This window comes from Nyctereutes procyonoides, unplaced genomic scaffold (assembly GCF_905146905.1).
Source record: "Nyctereutes procyonoides isolate TBG_1078 unplaced genomic scaffold, NYPRO_anot_genome, whole genome shotgun sequence".
In the NCBI taxonomy this organism is placed as follows: domain Eukaryota; kingdom Metazoa; phylum Chordata; class Mammalia; order Carnivora; family Canidae; genus Nyctereutes; species Nyctereutes procyonoides.
The window spans coordinates 11,347,725-11,370,254 of record NW_026575025.1 but is presented as its reverse complement, the minus strand read 5'-3'; the positions used below and the strand labels follow the sequence as shown (position 1 = coordinate 11,370,254).

The window sequence follows — 22,530 nt, the reverse complement described above, 5'->3', positions numbered from 1 at the left end:
CCGTGTATTAGTCCCGGATGGTATCGTCTCGGTCTCCGAGGCGACTCAACCTAGGGAAGGACTCCGGCTCCCCCGCGGGGAGGAAGGTGGGACCTGTGCGGACCGTACCACTTGGAGGGGGGCGCGTGCAAGGGCCAGACGCCACAGGCTTAACAGAAATTAGATGTTTTAGAGTCTCATTCCAGAAGATCTCACAACGAATTAACAAATAAATTCGGAAAAGAAAAATTTGCTCCTCCACGATCACCCCCAAATTGTGTGGGAGTGTGTTGGGTCCCCGTGGCTGCTACTAATTGGCCGAATAGAGTTACGCGGACCAATAAAAAAAGGAAATTTGCCGGCCAACGGAAAGGGAGAAGCAGGTGAGTGGTTGCTAGGGACGAAAGGCGGCGTTGCCTAGTCTAGGTCTAGGTCCAAGCCCAGTGGGCGGACAGCTGGCGGAGAGAGAGGGAAAGAGGGAGGGGGCCCGCAGTCCGTGGGCGGGTGATGTGTGCCTGCCGGGCCGGAGCGTTTGCTGCGCCACGAGAGGGAGGGGCAGGCTGGTGTGTGTAGGACTAGGAAGGCAGACCTTTGATTCCGGCTGATCTTGGGATAGTGTTCTGTGCAAAGGGATTGACTTCAGCTCCCCTGGGCCTACAGCTCTGCTCTCCTCGTGTTGTCCAGTCCCCCGCGGTAAGCGCAGCTCCCACTGGCCTTGGGCTGCCCAGTATTTCAGTTGATGTCGCAGTCGCAGCCAAGCCAGTCTGCGCATTTGACAGAATGGAGACAATACGCCCAAATTGCATCTTGCGGTTTCCTCTTTCTCATTTGGCAATCAAGCATCAAGGTTTATGGGCGAGGAGGTGCTCTGCTTATTTCGTACCTGGGACAGCTGAGGTTCAGAGATTTAACAGGACCTGTTCTAGGATTGGCATATGGTCTGTGCGACTCTAAATTCCCGTCCTGTTGGCTTCAGCCACCTTCACTTCCTCCTGAATTGGCCTGACCAATTTAGCTTGTAACCTGTCACAGAGTTGGCTCCCCCAGGCCAGGTATTACTTTCTAGTGACTCCATCCAGTGATCAGCTTCAGTTCTTGCCTGACCTGACCTCTCTCCTCTTCTAATAAGTCTCCTCTCTGGGCTTCTGTAATCCCACAGGCCTCTCCTTTTCTTTCTTTGCTACTGTGGGTTCCACACCCCTAACCCAAGAGGTCTTCATTTTTTTTTTTAAGATTTTATTTATTTATTTATTATTTATTTATTTATTTATTTATTTATTTATTTATTCATAGAGACACACAGAGAGAGGCAGAGACACAGGCAGAGGGAGAAGCAGGTTCCACACAGGGAGCCGACATGGGACTCGATCCCGGGTCTCCAGGATCACACCCTGGGCTGCAGGCAGCACCAAACCGCTGCGCCACCGGGCTGCCTCCCAAGAGGTCTTCAGCTGGAATATCTCCTGTTTGGAAAATATTTCAGTGTTCCTAGTCCTCCAGCCCTACCCTAGCTTCAGAAACCTGGGCATCTTGTTCACCTTCTCCCTCCATCTGTCCCCAGATAAAACTGGTAATTAAATCATTTATCCAGTTGTCTACAAATATGTGTCAGATGGAGCCTGTTCTAGGAAATTAGGATGTCAGTGAACAAATAACAATCTCTGTGAAGTTTTATCCTAGTGGATGTGATGGGTGATAAACAATATACATGATGTAAGTGAATTATCTACTATGTTGGCAGATAATAAGTAGGTAATAAGTGCTATAGGCAAAAAGGGCAGAACAAAAAAGGATCAGGAGTGTTGGTTGGGTGCTTGAAGCAGGTTGTAGTATCAGTGAGAAGCTGAACAAAGATTAGAAGGAGGTAGGGGCGTGAGTCAAAGGGATGTCTGGGTAAAGAGCTGGAGATAGGTAAGAGTCGACCTGTCCTGGTTTGTTGGGAGGAGGTGAGTATGGCTGGAGTGGAAATAGCAAAAGGGTAAGGAGGAGGAGGTGGCAAAACCAGATGGCCTTAGCCATTACAAGGGCTTTAGCTTTTACTCTGAGTGATATGAGGAGGCACTGGAGGATGCTGAGTAGAGGTGAACATGCTCTACTTAGGTCTAAAAGGGTCACCCTAACACCTATGTTACTGAATGTAGTAGTCTGGGGTGCAGGGAAACCAGTTAGGAGGCTCTTACAATATATTGCACAAGAGATGAAGTCCCGTTGATTCTATATCCAAAGTATCTCCAGAATTCATTCTTTCTTTTCCATCTTCAGTCCATCATCATCATTTCATGCTTGGGCCATTTTATTTTAAATATTTTACTTATTTGAGAGAGAGAGTGTGTGTGACAGCATGCACGTGAGTGCACAAGCAGGAGTGAGGGGGCACAGGGATGGGGAGAAGCAGACTCTCTTGATCAGGATGCCTGGCATGGGTCTCAATCCCAGGACTCCATGTCATGACCTGAGCCAAAGGCAGATGCTTAACTAACTGAGCCATGCAGGTGCCCCTGCGTGGGCCAGTTTAACAGCCACCCAACTAGTCTCTTTTCCTATCCTCTACTGTCTGCTTATTGTCCCCACAGTGGCCAGAAAGATCCTCTGACACCTCAGCTCACACCTTGCCTCCGCTCCCTACAATCAGGCATATGCTCTGTATGTGGGGACCCCAGATGTATTATACATACAAAAAAAGGTAAAAATGTATCTTTACCAAATCATATTTCTTTCAAAACTAAATAAATTCATCACAAATTAGATTTTGGGGGGGAGTGGACAGGAGAGGGAGAGAGACTCAAGCGGATTCTACACGCAGTGCAGAGCCTATCATGAGGCTTGATCACATGACCCTGAGATCATGACCTCAGCTGAAACCAAGAGTCAGACACTTAACTGATGGCGCCACCCAGATGCCCCACAAATTAGATTTTTAATAAGTGAGGATAAAAAAATTAAAATACTGCATACAATAACATGTAAAATGGGAAGAAGATATGATAGGAAAGAAAAAAAAATCCCCACATGTCCATTAGGAAGAGAATGGTTAGATCCATCTATTGCAGTAACGTTTAATCCATTAGAAAAGCAGATTTAGGGGATCCCTGGGTGGCTTAGCAGTTTAGTGCCTGCCTTTACACCCAGGGCATGATCCTGGAGTCCCAGGATCGAATCCTACACCCAGCTCCCTGCATGGAGCCTGCTTCTCCCTCTGCCTGTGTCTCTGCTTCTCTCTCTCTCTCTCATGAATAAATAAATAAAATCTTTAAAATAAAAAAAGAAAGGCAGATTTAAAAGAATATCAAACACTTGCATGATTAAAAATAACTATAGGGTTTTCTATATATAGTATAATGTCATCTTTTTTTTTTTAAGGTTTTATTTATTCATGAGAGACACAGAGAGAGAGAGAGACAGAGACACAGGCAGAGGGAGAAGCAGGCTCCATGCCAGGAGCCCAACGCGGGACTCGATCCTGAGACTCCAGGATCATGCCCTGGGCCAAAGGCAGGCGCTAAACCACTGAGCCACCCAGGGATCCCCATAATGTCATCTTCAAATAGTGAAAGTTTTATTTATTCTTTACCAATTTGGATGCCTTTTATTCCCTTTTCTTATCTGATTGCTGTGGCCAGGACTTCCAGAACTATGTTGAATAAAAGTGGTGAGAGTGGACATCCTTGTCTTGTTCCTCATCTTAGGAGGAAGTCTCTGATAAATGAATTTACTAAGGTCAAAGCATATAAAATCAATGTACAGAAACCCACTGCATTCCTATACACCAATAATGAGAAATTAAGCACAAAGAGAAATTAGGAAAGCAATCTTATTTACAATTGTGCCAAAAATAATAAAATACATAGGAATAAACTTAAGTAAAGAAGTGAAAGACATGTACTCTGAAAACTATGAGACATTGATGAAAGACATTGAAGATGATTTAGGGATGTCTGGGTGGCTCAGCGGTTGAGCATCTGCCTTCAGCTCAGGGCCTGATCCTGGGATCTGGGATGGAGTCCCACATCAGGCTCTCTGCAGGGAGCCTGCTTCTCCCTCTACCTATCTCTCTCTCTCTCTCTCCGTGTGTCTCTCATGAATGAATGAATGAATGAATAAATAAATAAATAAATAAATAAATAAATAAATCTTTTAAAAAAGACATTGAAAATGATTCAAATGGAAAGATATTTCATGCTCAGGGGTTGTAAAGAATATATATTGTTAAAATGTCCATACTACCCAAAGCAGTCTACAAACATAATGTAATTCCTATCACAGAATTAGAACAAACAATCCTAAAATTTGTATGGAATGACAAAACACCCCAAATATCCAAAATAATCTTGAAAAAGAAAAAAAAAAAGCTGGAGGTATCACAAGTCCAGGTTTTAAGTTATACTACAAAGCTGTAGTAATCAAACAGTATGGTACTGGCACAAAAATACACACATGAGGGGCACCTGGGTGGCTTAGTTGGTTAAAGTGCCTGCCTTCGGCTTAGGTCATGATCCCAGGATTCTGAGATTGAGCCCCACATCAGGCTCCCTGCTTAGTGGGAAGTCTGCTTCTCCCTTTCCCTCTGCCCCTCCCCCTGCTGGTGCTCTCAAATAAATAAAATCTTATTTTAAAACCAGACACATCGATCAATAGAACAGGATAGAAAGTCTGGAAACAAACCCAGTGGTGAGAGTGAACATCCTTTATATGATCAATTAATTATATGATCAATTAATTTTTGACAAGAGACAAGAGTATACAATTGAAAAAGTCTCTTCAATAAATGGTTTTGGGAAAACTGAACCACTTTCTTACACCACACACACACACAAAAACTTGAAATGGATTAAAGACCTAAATGTGAATCCTGAAACCTTAAAAATCCTAGGAGAGCACAGGGAGCTATCATCACTCATCATCAGAGAAATGCAATTCAAAATCACCATCATGAGATATCACATCACACCTGTCAGAATGGCTAAAATAAAAAAACAAAACAAAACATAAGAAACAGCAAGTGTTGGCGAGGATGTAGAAAAAAGGAACCCACAATGCACTATTGGCGGGAATGCGAACTGCAGCCACTGTGGAAAACAGTATGGAGGTCCATAAAAAAATAGGGGCACCTGAGTGGCTCGGTCAGTTAAACATCTGACTTTGGCTCAGGTCATGATCCCAGGGTCTGGGATTGAGCCCCACATTGGGCTCCCCGCTGAGCTTTTCCCTTTTCCTCTGCCTGTGGCTCCCCCGGCTTGTGCTCGCTTGCTCTCTCTCTCTCTCTCTCTCCCTCTGTCAAATAAATAAAATCTTTTTTTTTTAATTTTTATTTATGATAGTCACACACACAGAGAGAGAGAGAGAGATAGAGAGAGAGAGAGAGAGGCAGAGGCAGAGACATAGACAGAGGGAGAAGCAGGCCCCATGCACCGGGAGCCCGACGTGAGATTCGATCCCGGGTCTCCAGGATCACGCCCTGGGCTAAAGGCAGGCACTAAACCGCTGCGCCACCCAGGGATCCCCAAATAAATAAAATCTTAAAAAAAGAAATAGAACTACCCTATGATCCAGTAATCACACTACTGGGTATTTATCCAAAGAATATGAAAACATTGATTCAAAAGGACACGTTTACTGCAGCATATTTACAATAGCCAAATCATGGAAGCAGCCCAAAAGTCCCTTGATAGATGAATGGATAAAGAAGATGTGGTATATATACACAATGGAGTATTAGCCATAAAAAGAATGAAATATTGCCATTTGCAACATGGATGGAGCTAGAGAGTATAATGCTAAGTGAAATAAGTCAGAGAAAGACAAATACCACATGATTGCACTCATATTTGGAATTCAAGAAGCAAAACAAACGAACAAAGGGGGGAAAAAAGGAGACAAACAGACTTTTAACTATAGAGAACAGAGGGTTACCAGAGGGGAGATGGGCAGGGGGATGGGTGAAATAGATGAAGGGGATTTAGAGTACACTTATCATGATAAGCATGAGTAATGTATTGTTGAATCACTATATTGTACACATGAAACAGAACACCGTAAGTTAACTATATTGTAATTAAAAGTTAAAACTTAATAAAAATAAATAAAAATAATTTTTAAAATAACCAAAACTGGGATCCCTGGGTGGCGCAGCGGTTTGGCGCCTGCCTTTGGCCCAGGGCGCGATCCTGGAGACCCGGGATCGAATCCCACGTTGGGCTCCCGGTGCATGGAGCCTGCTTCTCCCTCTGCCTGTGTCTCTGCCTCTCTCTCTTTCTCTGTGTGTGACTGTCATGAATAAATAAAAAAAATAAAAAATAAACCGCAGTTTCTTTAGATGGAAAAGGAGGTTAGTATTTAAAAAATAAAATAAAATAAATAAAATAAAATAAAATAAAATAAAATAAAATAACCCAAACTAGGGGCACCTGGGTGGCTCAGTCAGTTAAGTGTCTGATTTCAGCTCAGGTCATGATCTCAGGGTCCTAGAGTGGAGCCTGCTGTCGAGCACCAAACTCAGTGGAGAGTCTGCTTCTCTCTTTCCCTCTGCCCCGCCCCTGCTTGTGCTCTCTCTTTCTCTCTCTCGAATAAATAAAATCTTTTAAAAAATAACCCAAAGTAGGAATCTACTGAAACTTCCTGGACCTGATAAATGGTATTTATCACACAGCCATGTGTTAGCACAGCTAACATTGTACATAACAGTACAAGACTGAATGCTTTCCCTCTAAGATCAGATTCAAGAAAAGAATGTCCACCCTTATCACTTCTAATCAGTATTATACTGAAAGTTTTAGCGAGGGTAATTAAGTAAGAAAAGAAATAAAAGACATCTAGTTAGAAAGGAAAAAATCAAATTATCTCTGTTTGCAAATGGTAGGATCTTCTACAGAAAATCCTAAGGAATCCATCAAAAAATACTAGAGTTAGTAAATGAGTTCAGCAAGGTTGCAGGATAGAAGATCAGTATTCAAAACTCAATTGTATTTTTATTCACTAGCAATGAACAACCCACAAATAAGATCAAGAAAATTCCATTTACAATGCAATGAAAAGAAAATGCGTATGAATATATTCAACAAGAGAAGTATAAGACTGATACACTGAATATTATAAAACATTGTTGATAGAAATTAAACATCTAAATTAATGGGAAAATATCTCATATCTATGTATTATAGGACTTAATATTGTTAGGTGGCATAGTCCCCAAAATTGATCTAAAAATTCAACAATCCCTGTCAAAATCCCTGCTGCCTTCATTGCAAAAATTGACGAGGTGATTATCTTCAAATTCATGTGGAAATGCATGAAACCCAGAAGAGAGAAAACATTCTTGAAAAGGTAGAAGAAAGTTGGAGTACTCATACTTCCTGATTTTATATTTATTTTTTAAAATTATTTTTAAAAGGGATCCCTGGGTGGCACAGCGGTGTGGCGCCTGCCTTTGGCCCAGGGCGCGATCCTGCAGACCTGGGATCGAATCCCACGTCAGGCTCCCGGTGCATGGAGCCTGCTTCTCCCTCTGCCTATGTCTCTGCCTCTCTCTCTCTCTCTCTCTGTGTGACTATCATAAATAAAAAAAAATAAAAAAATTATTTTTAAAAGATTTTATTTATTTACTCATGAGAGACACACAGAGAGAGGCAGAGATACAGGCAGAGGGAGAAGCAGGCTCCATGCAGGGAGCCCAACGTGGGACTCGATCCTGGCTCTCCAGGATCGGGCCCTGGGCTGAAGGCGGCGCTAAACTGCTGAGCCACCCGGTCTGCCCAATAAATAAAAATCTTAAAAAAAAAAAAAGTCCAGAAATAAGCACAGACATTTATGGTCAATTGGTTATTTCTTTTTTTTTTTTAAAGATTTTATTCATTTATTCATGAGAAACAGAGAGGCAGAGACATTAGCACAGAGAAGCGGGCTCCTCACAGGGAGCCCGATGCAGGACTTAGTCCCCCAACCGGGATCACACCCTGAGCCCAAGGCAGATACTCAACCACTGAGCCACCCAGGCATCCTATAGTCAATTGATTATCATCAAGAGTGCCAACATAATGCAGTGGGGGGAAAATAGTCTTGTCAACAAATGGTGTTAGGAACCCCACCTCACACCATACACAAAAAATTAGTTCAAAGTGGATCAAAGACCTAAATGTAAGACCTAAAACTATGAAAATCTTAGAAATAAACCAGCCATAAATTTTCATGACCTTCGGTTAGATGATGATTTCTTGGCTATGACACCAAAAGCACAGGAATGTCAGAAAAACTAGATAAATCAGACATCATTGGGACGCTTGGGTGGCTCAACGGTTGAGTGTCTGCCTTGGGCTCAGGGCGTGATCCCTGGTTGGGGGACTGAGTCCCGCATTGGGCTCCCTGTGAGGAGCCTGCTTCTCCCCCTGCCTGTGTCTCTGCCTCTCTCTCTGTGTGTGTCTCATGAATGAATGAATGAATGAATGAATAAATAAATAAATATTTTTAAAAAATCAGACATCGTTAAAATTTAAAACTTTTGTGTTTCAAAAGACATCATCCAAAAATTGAAGAGACAACTCACAGAAGAGAAAACATTTGCAAATCATATATTTGATAAAAAGACTTGTATCTAGAATATAAAAAGAACTCTTACAACTCAGAAATAAAAAGACAACCCAATTCAAAAATAGCAAAGGATTTGAACAGAAATTTCTTTAAATGGCCAATAGTCCCATGAAAATAATGCAAATCCAAACCACGCTGAGATCACTTCACATCCACTAGGATGGTTATAATAAAAAAAGACGTACACAAAAAGACCAACAATAGCAAATGTTAGCAAGGATGTAGAGGTATTGGTACCTTCATGTATTTCTGGCAGGAAATGTCAGTTCTCCTCCAAATTGACCTAACATTTCAATCTAGATAAAAACAGTTTTTCATGGAACATTAGAGTTTATTTTCAAATGTAGCTATATATGGGGGCGCTTGGCTGGCTCAGTTGGAAGAGCATGCAACTCTTGATCTCGGGGTTGTGAGTTTGAGCTTCATGCTGAATGTAGAGACTACTTAAATAAATAAAACTTTATAAAAATGTGGGGAACCTGGCTCAGTCCTTTGAGCATTCTACTCTGGTTTTGGCTCAGGTCATGATCTCAGGGTCATGGGATCAAACCCAGCATTGAGCTCCCAGCTCAGCGAGGAGTCTGCTTGAGATTCTTTCTCTCCTGCTCTCTCTATCCCTCTCTCCCACTCTCTCTAAATAAATAAAATCTTAAAAAACAAAACAAAAACAAAAACAAATGCTTCCTTTCCTAAACTGGTGGAAGGTACATAGGTGTGTCTACCTTTTTTTTTTTTTTTAAGATTTTATTTTAAGGCAATCTCCACACCCAGTGAAGGGCTCAAACTCACAACCCCAAGATCAAGAGTTCCATGCTTCACCGACTGAGCCATCCAGGTGCCCCAATACCAAGTATTTTTTTAAAGTGATATAAACACACACACACAGACACACACACACACACACACACACACACACACACACACATATATAGTACATGATGTATAAGACATTTAGATTTTTGGGATCCCTGGGTGGTGCAGCGGTTTAGTGCCTGCCTTTGGCCCGGGGCACGATCCTGGAGACCCGGGATCGAATCCCACGTCGGACTCCCTGCATGGAGCCTGCTTCTCCCTCTGCCTGTGTCTCTGCCTCTCTCTCTCTCTCTCTCTCTCTCTCTCTCTCTGTGACTATCATGAATAAATAAATAAAATCTTTAAAAAAAAGACATTTAGATTTTTTAAGAAGACTTTATTTTAAAGCAATCTCTACACCCAATGTGGGGCTCGAACCCACAACCCTAAGATCAAGACTCTCATGCTCCACTGAGTCAGCCAGGCACCCTATAGTTTTCTCTTTTTGTGTTCTGGAATATTTCCTTAAATAATAAGAATGAGGTAAGTCTACAATGTAGAGAAATTTCTAAGACATTTTATTAGGTTAAAAAAGTAACTTACAGAATAATGTCAGAAGTATGATTTCATTGATGTAAAGAAAAAAGCTGTGTGTATTTATATACATACTATGTATTACATGCATCTATTAAGAAAGAATACACTTTTAAAGGGGATGACTAGTGGCACCTGAGTTACTCAGTTGGTTAAGTGTCTGATCTCGGCTCATGTTTTGATCTCAGGGTTGTGAGTTCAAGCCTCATGTTAGCCTACTTAAAAAAAAAAATAAAGGGGACATCTCTAGGAAAAAGAAGAGGAGGTGGGATGGAGAGAGGAGTGTTGTGAAGAGAGATGGCTGTGTTTTACCCTGCATACCTATGAGCAGCTTAAAACCATATGAAAGGGAATGTATTCATCTATTACTTGTGTGATCGTTTATAAAATGATTTTGAGAATTTCAGTAAGTCAAAAAAAATGCAGATACCCATGACCCAGCAATTTCAATCTCGGAATCCATCTTGACAAAGAATTCACTGAAGCACAATTTGTAATAGAGAAAATTTAGAAACAACCTACATGACCGTCAATAGGCAAATGGTGAAATTTATATAACCATACAGCAGAATGCTATAGTAGTAGCTAAAGTTCATCAAATGCATAATATGTGCAAGACCCTACATTCATGTTTTCACTTAATCCTTGCAAGGTAGACACCATTTTTTCTCTCATTTTATAGATGAGGAAATGGAGTCTCAGAGAGGTTGAGCCATTTGATCAGTTATTTAGACATAGGCTTTGAACTTGGGTCTATCTGATTTCACAATCATTCACCTTGACTACTGTGTCTCCTAAACACAGGCATTAAGAAAGATGAATTTATTTTTAAAAAGATTTTATTTATTTATTCATGGGAGACACAGAGAGAGACAGAGACATAGGTAGAAGGAGAAGCAGGCTCCTCACAGGGATCCTGATGTGGGACTCGATCCCTAAACTGGGATCATGCCCTGAGCAAAGGCAGATGCTCAACCGTTGAGCCACCCAGGCATCCCAAGAAGATTGAATTTAGATTAATGCCACTGCCATGAAAAGTTGTTCATCCTATGTTATTATAAAAAAAGTTTATAAAGTGGTTATTCAGTAAGATTTCAATTTTGTGAACTGGAAAAAAGATTCTTAGAATATCTGAAGGAGGGATCCCTGGGTGGCGCAGCGGTTTGACGCCTGCCTTTGGCCCAGGGCGCGATCCTGGAGACCCGGGATCGAATCCCACGTCGGGCTCCCGGTGCATGGAGCCTGCTTCTCCCTCTGCCTATGTCTCTGCCTCTCTCTCTCTCTCCCTGTGTGACTATCATAAATAAATAAAAATTAAAAAAAAAAGAATATCTGAAGGAATATTCACCAACTATTACTGTTGGCTATCAGGTGGAAAGGTAGAGGTGGGACTAGGTCCGTGTTCATAGGTTATATTAGAAATTTCTGTAAGGTTTGAATTTTTCACCAAAAAAGAGGATTCCTTTCATAAACAGAAAAGTAAGGATTAAAAAATAAAGACAGCAGTAATTCTGGGTTGTTGGGAGCTGCGTGGCAGAGTAAGCCTGAGGCTTCATGGAGGAGGGCACTGTTGGTATTCTGGAGGACAAATAGCCTTCAGATCAGAGACCTCAGCTGTCTGCCCATAGGCACATCCAGCTAGATGGTTGAGTTTTGTTAGACCTGCACAGCACTGATAATTTTTATCAATTAACTGTCATTGCTTAAAATGTATAAGATTTCACATATGAGGTAAGGATGCCTGGCTTCTCCAGGAAACTTGGCTGTGTGGCCCCACTGAGTCCAACTTCCTGATTAGAGCTGCTTAGATGGGGCCAGTGCTTTCCAGTTCCCAGCAGCCAAGGTCACTCCTGCTCGTTACCTGTCCCAGTTCTGTGAACATAAGCTTTGTTACATGGGGCACACATTGAAATGGAGACATTCTTGGCACTCCTTGAGCAGCCATGCCCACTCCTAATTCAGCTGGGTATTGGCTCCAGGGGCACACACCAGGAATTTGTCCCATCATTTATCTGACACACACTTTTTACATTCTGTTTCTTCTCTAGACAAAGCTCATGCTGGTGTGAAAATCAATAAAAGGAAATCTCATTTAGGATGGAGCTAGGAGGCCAGCAGGGGGAGCTCTCAAGCCCAGCACTAGGGGTCTACCGCAGACCCAAAGGGAAGAGTGGGACCCTGCAAGTAGATACTTCTGTGCTATCCCAGTGGGAGGAAGGAAAATTTCTTCTTGCCCCAGCAACAGTCTGTCAAAGACAGACAGTCACAGTTCAGCCATTGAGAAGCCACTATACTTCAAGCTCCCAGTTTACTCCAATAGATTTTTAATTTATAACTCCCAACTCCCCCTTTCCTTTATTAAAGAGTGGTCCTCTCTTTGTTCAGGGAGTTACTTACCTGTGGTTTTGCTGGAACTTCCTTGTAGCTTCCAGGTTGTAATTCTCAGCAGTTCCCGAATAAACCCATCTTTAGTTTTTGCTGGTAAAACAACCAGCTGCTCCAGATGATGCCGTATGGAGGAGAAAAGAGCTCTCCACTTGAGACCTTGCCCCAGTTGCAAAGTTGTAAAGAAATAAATGGTGGCTATTGTTGTAAAACTTTACATTTTAGGGTGGTTTGTTTCATAGCAATAGATAACTCAAACAGTGGGCATAATGTCTGGTTTATCTCATGGTTCCCAGCGCCAGGGCCTGGTACAAAACAAGAGTTCAGTGAATATTGAAAAAGTGAATAAAATAAACATTTGGATGATGAATAGATGGGTAGATAATGGCATTGACTCAGGCCTGACAGCCCTGGAGTGGTAGTTTCTGGCAGAATCAGGGACAGAAGACAGCAGCTTCGTGGAGGATGAAGGGACAGTTTCTTTCGGAATTGTTCTAAATCATTTCCTGGGCAAGGTTTCAGTCAGAGCCACTGAAGGTGACATATCACAGGCAGTGCAAAGACAGCTGTCCTGGTGAGGTGATAACTGCCATCCAGGGACCTGGAAGCTTCCCCAGTGCAGTGGTTCCAGAGCCACACCATGCGTGCTGGAGTCACACCAGCAGAAGGAATGCCTGGGGGTCAGGGGTGGCCCTTCATTTCACTCAGTTCCACAGTTAAGTCTCACATGATTCCAATTGAACAGCTGGAACATGTTTTTTTTTCCCCCCCCAATACAAACTCTGCAGTCCAAGAAGGAAGCTGGGAGGAGGCTGGGACAGATGCCAGGTGAGCCAGATGGCTACACCCGCATCCACTCACTGCTCTCACTGGGCATTTGGATCCTTACGTGACCTGCTGCCTCCCCACCATCCCTCATGCACTTTGTGTTGTGGCCAAACTTCACTTGTCCTCCTGCCTCAAACTCTGCTCATCTCTTCAGCATAACATTCTTCTCTTTTGCTTTTCCTTTGTGTAAGACACTTTCCTCCTCCTGTTTGCCTGGAAAATGCTTAGTGCACATCCAAAGACACTCTCAGGCATCAGCTGTAAACCTAAACGAATCTCTCCCTCCCTTGTTGATGGTGGCATTGGGCCGATGTGAACACAGTCTCATCTGATGCTGTATTGCAGTTGTTCCTGTGTCTGTGACCTCTGTCAGGGCAAAGTTCGGAAAAATAATAATAACTCCTATGTGTGTGATGTAAGCTGAAGGATGATCACACAGCCCGTGTGTGTTGAGTTCTGATTGTATGACTGGATCAGAACAATCCCATAAGCCAGGTACTATTATCATGCTTCTTTCATAAATGGGGAAACTAAGGTACAGAAAGATTAGATAACTTGCCTGAGGTTTGCACAACTAATAGGGAAAGACAAACTCAGGACTGAAACCCAGGCAGGGTAGCCCCACAGCCCCACTCTCACCGTCTTTACTTTGTAACACATTCATCTTCTCAATTCCTGTGACAAATTGCCAGTTTTTCTAAAGTAAGCTCTAAGCCCAACCTGGGGCTTGAACCCATGACCCAAAGTTCAAGAGTTGCATGCTCTACTGACTGAGCTAGTCAGGTGCCCCAAGTTGCCATTTTACTGATGAGAAAGTTGAAGCTCAGAGAAGCTAGGGAACTTAGCCGGAGTCACCCTACTGGAGAGTGGCCAAGCTAGGACACTGGTTCCCCAACATTCCCTAGCACTTCTTGCACCAACTCCCCAGGACCTGTGATGAGTTCCACTCTCAACTCCAAGAGTATCTGGGCCTCAGCCATTCCCCATAGTCTCTGGGCAAAGCCAGGGAAGAATCACCACTGAGCTAGACAACCTGCGTGTCTTTGGAGGGACAAAGCAGGGACAGGGAACCCAAGTCTCTGACCGCTGCAAGGAGCAGGTGGCCAGGAGTGAGGCCAGGTCATAACTCTGAACATGGAACCTGAGGACATCTATGAAAGGGACATAGAATACAGGGGTGGGCTAAGGACGGGTCCAGGGACAGCACCTGTTACCCAAGTGTATTACAAAGAAAGGTGTTGGGGGCAATAAGTTACTGGCTTGGATAATCAGCACTTGGCCAATCAACACATTAGCTTATAGGGCCTGTTATGTGCCAGGCACAGGGCTGTGTGCTGGGGACTCAGTAGAGACCAAAATGATACTTTGTGGCCTCATGAGCCTTCTTGCTTGGTGCAGGAAATGTGGGACACACACTTTTCCTCCTGCCTCTTTCCCATTAGAATGGATGCAGTTTTCCTCCTGCCACTGATTCAGTTATTTTTTAAAAAAGACTATTTATTTGAGAGAGAGAGAGAGCACAAGCAAGAGAGGCAGAAACAGGCTCCCCACTGAGCAGGGAGCCCGATGTGGGGCTTGATCCTAAGACCCCTAAGATCCACGGCCCAAGTTCACTGTGAGGCAGCCCTCAGGTGCCGGCATACGCTTCACTGACTGAGCCCCCCAGGTGCCCCTGATTCAGTCATTTCTTTATCCAGCAAGTATTTACTGCATACCCACCATGAGCCAGCCCTTATGCTAAGTGTAAAGAATGCATTAGTGAGCAAAACATAAAAATCCCTGTCCCGGGGCAGCTGGGTGGCTCAGTCATTGAAGTGTCTAACTTCAGCACAGGTCATGATCTCAGGGTCCTGGGATGGAGCCCTGGGCCGGGCTTCCTGCTCAGCAGGGAGCCTGCTTCTTCCTCTCCCTCTGCCTGCAGCTCCCCTAGCTTGTGTTGTCTCTCTTTCCAATAATGATAAAATCTTACGATGCCTGGGTGGCTCAGCAGATTAGCGTCTGCTTTGGCTCAGGCCGTGATACCGGTCCGGGGATTCAGTCCCACATTGGGCTCCCTGTGAGGAGCCTGCTTCTCCTTCTGTCTATGTCTCTGCTTCTCTCTGTGTCTCTCAGGGATAAATAAAAAATAAAATCTTTTAAATTAAAAAAAAAAGAATCCTTAAAAAAAAATTCCCTCTTCCCGGAGCTTCCAGTCAATAGACAACAAATAAACAAGGGAACACACAGAGAAGTGTTGACTTTGGGAAATCAAGAAGGGAAGGGAGGTGGAGCAGGTGAGAAGGACCCAGAGTGAAGGGAGAACAGTCCTCTCTCTGCGGGAGGTATGCACAGATGTGTATGCACCTGGGCTCAGGTAGATACAGGACCAGGACAAGGGAGTGAGTGTGGGGAAGTGGGAGGAGCAATGAGATGTCACGCCCAGTTACATCAGAAAGGGGAGTTGGGGGCAGCCCAGTGGCTCAGCGGTTTAGCACCGCCTTCAGCCCAGGGCCTGATCCTGGAGACCCGGGGTCGAGTCCCACATTGGGCTCCCTGCATGGAGCCTGCTTCTCCCTCTGCCTGTGTTTCTGCCTCTCTCATGAATAAACAAATAAAATCTTAAGAAAAGAAAGAAGAAGAAAGAAAGAAAGAAAGAAAGAAAGAAAGAAAGAAAGAAAGAAAGAAAGAAAGAAAGAAAGAAAGAAAGAAAGAAAAGAAAGAAAGAAAGAAGAAAGAAAGAAGTGGGATCTGAGTACAGAAGCACAGGAATATTCCAGAAGGTGGGAGCCCAGGGACCCCACGGCCCAAGTTCACTGTAGGCAGCCCTCAGGTGCCGGAAATACACAGGTGAATGAATGGGTTCAGCCAGGGTGGGCTGCTCCTAGGATGCATCCATGTGCTCTTGATACTCTTTTTTTTTTTTTAAGATTTTATTTATTTATTCATGAGAGACACAGAGAGGCAGAGACACAGGCAGAGGCTGGCTCAGGTCAAGACCCAGGGATCATGAACTGAGCCAAAGCCAGACACTCAACCACTCAGCCACCCAGGTGCCCCAATACTCCTCTTTTCAAGAGGTGCCCCTAGTTCTCCTCTCTGTGAGTGTAAACTGGTCTCAGTAATTTGTGTCTAAAGAGCAGATTAAAACAAAAGCAATGGTGTGACTTGTGAGACTTGGTCACAAACAGCACTTTAGCTTCCTGCTGGCTCTCTGACTCTGGGGGCAGCCAGATGCCATGGCAGGAAGACTCTGGAGCAGCCCTCTGGACAGGACCACATGGTATGGGGTGGAGGCCCTGTAGCCCACAGCCATGTGAATGAGTCCCCAGGGAGGGGGACCTGAAAGCCTCCGGCCCCTACTGAGCCTTCAGATATGGCAGCTCTGGTTGACATCTTAACTGCAAACCTCATGAGAAATGGTGAGTCAGAACTTCCTTATACAGCAACAGATAACTAATATAGCAGGTATCTTTGATTGTGAGGAGCAATAGGAGGACAGGCTCCCACCCAGTTATGCAAGAACCCGGGCTCCCTCTATCTTGCGACTTGGCCGTCCCCTGGAGCCCTTGGAGCTCCCTGGAGATCTGCATTGGGCTGGAAGTCACAGATGAGAAAGTGAGAGAGATTGTTAGGGAGGTTTTCAAAGGTCATGCTTGGTAATGAATAATAAAAAAAAAAAATGAAAAATGGGATGAGGGTTCCATTTAGGATGGAACCAGAAGATGATTAGAGCATAGGGCGGGAGGACAGGAAAAAGAAACAGCATCAGTAGGAAGACTCCCCTGGCCTGAAAGTGCAGGTGTATTTTAGGAAACAACGGGACTCCCTGAGTGATGAGCTCGAGGAGTGAGGTTGAGAATGGCTGAACATGAGTCTGTAGAGGTGAGTGGAGACTGAGCACATCCGGCCTTGTAAACAGCCAGCTTTATACCAGAGTCAGTGGGAAGATGCTGCGGAGTTTAAGCTGGAGATGGAAGAGCAGATTGGCACTGGGAAATATCGTCATGGTCACCATAGAGGGAGGAGGGAGGGGCTCCAGCTGGAGCAGGAAGAGTGGTCAGGAAGCTGATGCAGCACTCAGAGATAGAAACAGCCTGCTCTGGTTTGTACAGGGTGGACAGACATCCTGAAGGGATAGAGGGGGCCAGGATGCAGTATTTGAGTGAATGTGGGGGAAGCTAAGTAGCCCCAGGCTTCTGTATGAAAGATAGAATTATTCTCTACGGGGAATAATGGGAGACTGCAGGTTTAGAGGCAGCCTGATGAGTTCACCTTTTAAAATTATGAACTGTTGGATATGTACAAAATAATTGATGTCAAATATACACAAGCAATGGAGTGAAATAATAAATTAGACACCTAGCTTGAAAAACAGAACATTAGCAACATTGCCATTTCCCCCATTTCTTCCTCCCAACACATCTCCCTGACCCCCACAACCCTAATTTATAATATTTTATTTTATTTAATCTTTTTTTTTAATTTTTATTTATTTATGATAGTCACACACAGAGAGAGAGAGAGGCAGAGACACAGGCAGAGGGAGAAGCAGGCTCCATGCACCGGGAGTCCGAGACGTGGGATTCGATCCCGGGTCTCCAGGATCGCGCCCCGGGCCAAAGGCAGGCGCCAAACCACTGCGCCACCCAGGGATCCCTAATTTATAATATTTTAAGACTCATTACCTTGCTTTCATTCCTCTCATAAACATGAGTGACTATTTTATTATAAATACACTTACCAAAATGGTCCAGTTAAGAATTGAAAGGGTTTGCTTTTTCAGTATAAAACAGACTGCATGCCCAATAAACCTCCGAATATCTAGATCCTATTTAACATTTGGATCAAACTTTCTGCCCAGACATTTGACTCTCCTGTTGCTCTTGGCCACACATCCCCTACTGATGCAGTGGGCCCTATGGGGTACACTTCACTGGGCCCAGCAAGATGCACTTTATGCATTCATTGAGATGGTGCAAATTTTCTCCTCTAATCTACTAAAGGGGTAAGTTGCATTCATTAAATTTCTCATCTCTAACCTGGCTGATTGAGTGATTGATTTTAAGTAGGCTCCGTGAGCAGCTCGGAGCCTAACACAGGGCCTGAACTCAAGAGACCTTGAGATCAAGAACTGAGCTGAGATCAAGAGTCAGATGCTTAATCAACTGAGCCTCCCAGGTGGCCCTAACCTGGCCTTTTTAGAATAAATACAATTTAGGCACAGTGTGTTATCTTTTCTGTATAACTTTAAAAAATATTTTATTTATTTATTCGTGAGAGACACAGAGAGAGAGGCAGAGACATAGGCAGAGGGAGAAACAGGGTCCCTGTGGGGAGCCCAATGCAGGGCTTGATCCCAGGACTCCGGGATCACGACCTGAGTCAAAAGCATATGCTCAACCGTTGAGCCACCCAGGTGCCCCTTTTCGACATACTTCTAGATTCAGTAATTATTATTACTAATAATTAATTTGCTTAGGGTTTTTTTTTTTTTAATTTTTTTTTTTATTTATTTATGATAGGCACACAGTGAGAGAGAGAGAGAGAGGCAGAGACACAGGCAGAGGGAGAAGCAGGCTCCATGCACCGAGAGCCCGACGTGGGATTCGATCCCGGGTCTCCAGGATCACGCCCTGGGCCAAAGGCAGGCGCCAAACCGCTGCGCCACCCAGGGATCCCCTGCTTAGGGTTTTTACATGTATGTTTCCAAATTGCATATCACTGGTATATTATTTATTTATTTATTTATTTTTAAAGATTTATTTATTTATTCGTGAGAGAGAGAGAGAGAAGCAGAGACACAGGAGGAGGGAGAAGCAGGCTCCATGCCGGGAGCCCCGGAGCCCGACGTGGGACTCCATCCGGGGACTCCAGGATCGTGCCCCAGGCCAAAGGCAGGCGCTAAACCGCTGAGTCACCCAGGAATCCCTTATTTATTGTTATGTAACAATTATGCTAAAAGTTAGTAGCTTAAAACAACAAACACTTATTGTTTCATAGTTTCTATGGGCCAGGAATTTGGGAGCTGCTTTTAGGTGGATAGGTTTTTGTTTTTTTTTTTTTAAGATTGTATTTATTTATTCATGAGAAACAGAGAGAGGGAGGCAGAGACATAGGCAGAGGGATAAACAGGCTCCCTGTGGGAAGCTAGATGCAGGCCTCCATCCTGGGACCCTGGGATCATGCTCTGAGTCAAAGGCAAATGTTCAACCACTGAGCCACCCAGGTGTCCCAGGTGGGTAGTTCTTGCTCAGGGTCTCTGATGCCTTTTCACTCATGATGTCAGCCAGGACTGTGGTTATATAATGTCTTGACTAGGACTGGGGATCTGTTTTCAAGATAGCCTATTCACATAAATACTGGAGGCTTCATTCAGTTCGTTGCCTTGTGGGTCTCTCCATGGTGTTGCTTGAATGGCCTAATGACACGTCAGCTGGCTTCACCCAAAGAAAGTAAGGCTGACGTTGCAAAGTCCTTCTGACCTAGCTCCAGAAATCACCCTGTGTCATTTCCACAATATCCTATTGATACCGATGGGTCAGCCCTCTTCCATGATAGCAGCATCACTCAGAGGCCATTTTGGAGGCTGGCTACCATACTTGTCATGTCTCCTTGGTCTTCTCCAATCTGGGACAATTTCTCAGATTAATTTTTCTTCCATGAACCTGACATTTTTTTTAGAGTTGTAACTAGCCAGTTATTTTCTAGGATATCCCTCAGTTTGGATATTTTGATGTTTTGTAATGATTACTTTGAGGCTATTCTTTGGGTAAGAATACTACAGAAGTGAAGTGCTCTTCTAAGTGCTTCATATTAGATGGTACATGATGTTGGTATGTCTTATAAATGGTCATGTTGGGACACCTGGGTGCTTAGTGGTTGGGTGTCTGTCTTTGGCTCAGGGTGTGATCCTGGTCCGGGGATCGAATCCTGCATCAGGCTCTCTGTAAGGAGCCTGCTTCTCCCTCTGCCTATGTCTCTGCCTCTCTCTTATGGATAAGTAAAACAAAAATCTTAAAAATAAATAAATGGTCATGTAAACTTTGATCACTTGGGTAAGGTAGTGTGTTCTAGGTTTCTCCACTGTGAGGTTACACTTTTTCTCTTTGTAATTAGTAAACATTCGTGAAGAGAGACTTTGAATTTATGCAAATATCTTGTTTCTCATCATACTTTTACTTACTAATTTTTTTAGATATGATTTTTCTTTTTAAAGATTTTATTTTTTTAAGTAACGTCTTTTTTTTTATCATGATTCTTTTTTTTAGGATTTTATTTATTTATTCGTGAGAGACACACACAGAGAGAGAGGCAGAGACACAGGCGGAAGGAGAAGCAGGCTCCATGCAGGGAGCTCAACGTGGAACTGGAGCTCGACGTGGGACTGGAACCCGACATGGGACTCGATCCCGGGTCTCCAGGATCAGGCCCTGGGCCGAAGGCGGCACTAAACCGCTAAGCCACCGGGGTGCCCTTTTTTAAAGTAATATCTATACCCAACATGGCTCAAACTCACAACCCCGAGATCAAGAGTCACATGCTCTACTGACTGAGTCAGCCAGGCTCCTCTTACTTATTAATTTTAACATCTATCAATAAGTCATGCCTGCAACAATTATTACTGTGCAATTTGCTTAATGATGATTTTCTATTTCTATCATTCCTTCTATATTTACTTATTAGAATCCTACAGTAAGGAAGAGATGTCTCTTCTCCCCCATTTACTTATTTATATTAGAATAGACTCATGAAAATTTATTTTATTTATAGGTAATTATTAGTATCTGTCGTGTAATTTTTTGTGTCAACTTGACTAGATCAAGGAATGCTGATATTTGGTTAAGTGATATTTTGGGGTGTATCTGTGGGGGTGTTCCTGGATGAAATGGACATTTCATCAATCAGTGGACTTTGAAGTGGTTAGCTGTCCCAAATGCGAGTGGGCATCATCCAATCCATTGGGGGTCTGAAGAGAACAAAAAGTTGTAGGGGAGGGGGAAGAATTTGCCCCTTCCTGCCTGATTGCTTGAGGTGGACATCAATCTTCTGCTCTTAGTGCTTCTGGTTCTCAGGTTTTCCGACTCTGATGGAATTATACCACGGCTCTCCTGGATCTCCAGCATGCACATGGCAGACTGTGGGACTTTATGGTCTCCATAATTGCATAAGCCAATTCTTGTTAATAAATCTCTTCACATATATATCCTGGTGGTTCTGTTTCTTACTTTTTTTTTAAGGTTTTATTTATTTATTCATTTGTTTATTTAAGAGAGAGAGAGAGCACCAGTGGGTGGAGGGGCAGAGGGAGAAGTGGACTCCCTGCTGAGCAGGAAGCCCAAGGTGAGGCTTAGTCCCAGGACCTTGGAATCATTACCTGAGCTGAAGGCATATGCTAAACCAACTGAACCACCCAGGTGCTTATTGGTTCTATTTCTTTGGAGAACTCTGACTAATACACTATCATTATTCATTGAATTACTCAAATTGTCCGATTTGGCCCTTGGAAGCTCCTTCATGTTGACTCTTGTTTTTCTGAAATGCCCCCCATCATTTTTTGAGCACTCCATTACTTTCTGTCACTGCATGATGTTCTAGACTCATCTTGTTTCATCTCTGCCCTAGCCTGGAAATGAACCATTTCTCCGAAGAGCCGTGATTACTTTTATTGGAGCATGGAATTTAAGAACCAAGATCTGGGTATTGGCTGTGTTCATTGTTGCTGGGATGTCATTGTCTCTAGGCCCTCTCAAGGTGTACAGTAGGATCTATCCCTCTGTGTGTATATATGTGTGCATGTGTTATATGTGTCACGTCATATATGTGTTTAACATATAGGCAGATGATAAGTTTAAACTAATGCTTTTGATTCCAATTCAACACTATCCTTTTCCTTATCTGTAACTCTTTATTTCAACAGTGAGAAATCTGGTTCTCATAATCCATCGTGTATTACTTACATGCTTACTACAAGTATATACTCAGATAGTTTCAGAATTTCTAACCAATAACCCTCTGAAAAACAAATACTGTAATTTGAGTGCAATACCTGTGTTGTTCAGTACCTGTCTTTTGCCTTAAAGTATGTAGTCAAAATACTGGCATCCAAAGTGACCTAGGTGAGTTTTTATCTTCTTCTCTACTCCCTTTAGTGTGGTTATGTTACTCATTTTTTTTTTAATTTTTATTTATTTATGATAGTCACAGAGAGATAGAGAGAGAGAGACAGAGACGTAGGCAGAGGGAGAAGCAGGCTCCATGCACCGGGAGCCCGACGTGGGATTCGATCCCGGGTCTCCAGGATCGCGCCCTGGGCCAAAGGCAAGCGCCAAACCGCTGCGCCACCCAGGGATCCCATGTTACTCATTTTTAATGCAGTGAAGTTCACGTCTCACT

The 22,530-nt window shown here is 43.5% G+C and overlaps 1 long non-coding RNA gene across 1 annotated transcript; it reads left to right on the top strand.

Moving 5' to 3' along the window:
* Positions 1–230: 230 nt before the first annotated feature.
* On the top strand, positions 231–21,338 carry LOC129501879 (uncharacterized). Its single transcript, XR_008662836.1, has 2 exons — positions 231–362; positions 20,406–21,338. It is a non-coding gene; the product is annotated as an uncharacterized LOC129501879 (long non-coding RNA).
* Positions 21,339–22,530: the final 1,192 nt, after the last annotated feature.